The sequence below is a fragment of the Fulmarus glacialis genome, unplaced genomic scaffold (genome assembly GCF_000690835.1).
Source record: "Fulmarus glacialis isolate BGI_N327 unplaced genomic scaffold, ASM69083v1 scaffold18351, whole genome shotgun sequence".
NCBI classification, from domain to species: domain Eukaryota; kingdom Metazoa; phylum Chordata; class Aves; order Procellariiformes; family Procellariidae; genus Fulmarus; species Fulmarus glacialis.
Genome location: NW_009191126.1, coordinates 9,432 through 11,265, shown reverse-complemented (window position 1 = coordinate 11,265; position 1,834 = coordinate 9,432).

The window sequence follows — 1,834 nt, the reverse complement described above, 5'->3', positions numbered from 1 at the left end:
CTTCGCCCCGGCAATAAACGCGCCCCAACTCCCTGTTGGCGTGGCCAGCCAACGTATAGATGGGGAGGTCATGTGGACGTCGGCACACTGCCAGCACCAGACCCCAGGGCTTCACCCCCAGCCCCAGAAGATGATTTAAACCTAACTGCTTGCCCTCCACACCCCTAGTGCAACCGCAAACCAGGCTGGCACCTGAAGACCTGGGGAGCAGCTGTGGTCCTCTATCTATGGAGGCTTTGCTCTGGCTGCCTACCATGGAGGGATCTGCGCTAGCAGCACGGGAGAGGAAAGATTTCCTCTCTGCAACAGCCTGAAGTTTGTTCCTGGCTATATTCACCCTTGTCTGAAACGCTGCTTCAGGATGAAGCATGATTTGGGTACAAACACTGCTGGAGCAGCAGAACGCTTAGCCATGACGTTGCAGCTCTGCAGTACATCTTAGCTGTACAGCCAGTTATTAAATAAAAGGTCAGTTCCTCTATGGCACTACATCTTCTCTCGTTTCAAGTAAACAGTCTTAAGAGCCAGACGTTTCAATAGGAAAACCAAAGAGGGATTTATACACCACTGCGGAGGAGAACAATTTCCATATCTGACACGACAGAGCACCAAGTAAGAACTAATGAGCAAGGCCTTTCCAGCTATCGCAACATGACTGAGGCAACACCAGAGCTGCACTAAAAGCAAGACAAAGCATTAATTGCTTTGCGCTCGTCTGTCTGCCTTCATTGCACAAAGTTCAACTGAGGACATTCAGTGGCAGGAGGAAGCCATGAAGCCACCCATGCCAACACGGAACCAGCATGACTATTGCAAAAATGACTGGGAGGGATGTGCAAAACCGCCCAGCCAGGAGCCCAGAGTAACGGGGCAATTCACTTCCAGACCCGAGCAGCTTGATCAGATACTGGGCCAGTTTATCAGCTAAGTGTAGTTTTTGCTGTTACATCCAGCTTATTTCCCAAGACAAGGGGAAAACTTAGCAAATACCTTGTGAATTTGATGCACTAGCTGAATTCAGCCATTAAAGGATGACAGAGAAGACCGGAACAACTCATCTTGGGAAGCACAGGATGACCCACGAATGATGCTGTCCCCCAAAAGATGACCAGATTTGGGAGGTGGGGTTATACCTAAATGGGCTAACATAGCCTCGTTGCTCATCACGTATCACCTTCTCTTACCTGCACGGTTTCTTTAACCTGAATCATGCTTGGTGACCAAACGCACAGCACTGCCACACAGGCAGCTCTAACATGGCCTCCAGGAGAAGAGCCAGCTGCAGCACGGGCATTTCGGCACAGGGTCTGAAACGCCAGGTTAGAAACCAGAGCTGCACCCGCTCTGAGCAACTCGGTCTGGTCCCTGCACTTGATCACTCCCCACCGTGTTCAAATTCAGCCCCTGCTCTGAGATAACAACACTCGCTGCTCCAGAAAACAGGAAAGTGAGAAATCCAACCAACTGGTCATTAAAGCCATGGGGAAAAAAGTTACTACACGTTAGTAACAACCAGGCACTTTTGGCCAATGAACCATGGCCAAAGCCATGTAGTATTTCTGGTAGCGCCCACAAATAAGGATGTTTAATAAGGTTCTGCAACCCCTTTGCAGATCACTCACCATCACCCCAAGGACCACACTTTGAGTACCACAGATTTTAGGGACAACGGAGTGCAGGGGTTACTGGAAAAAGTTACCGCAAAGGGAAAAAGCTCAAGAAACCGGAATTCGAAAGAGTTAAAAGGAAACTGGTAAGTAGCACAAACACAAGAGAAGTCACAAAACTAATTCCAGCAAGACCTTACTGGTTCTATAAATGCATTAACAAAGGC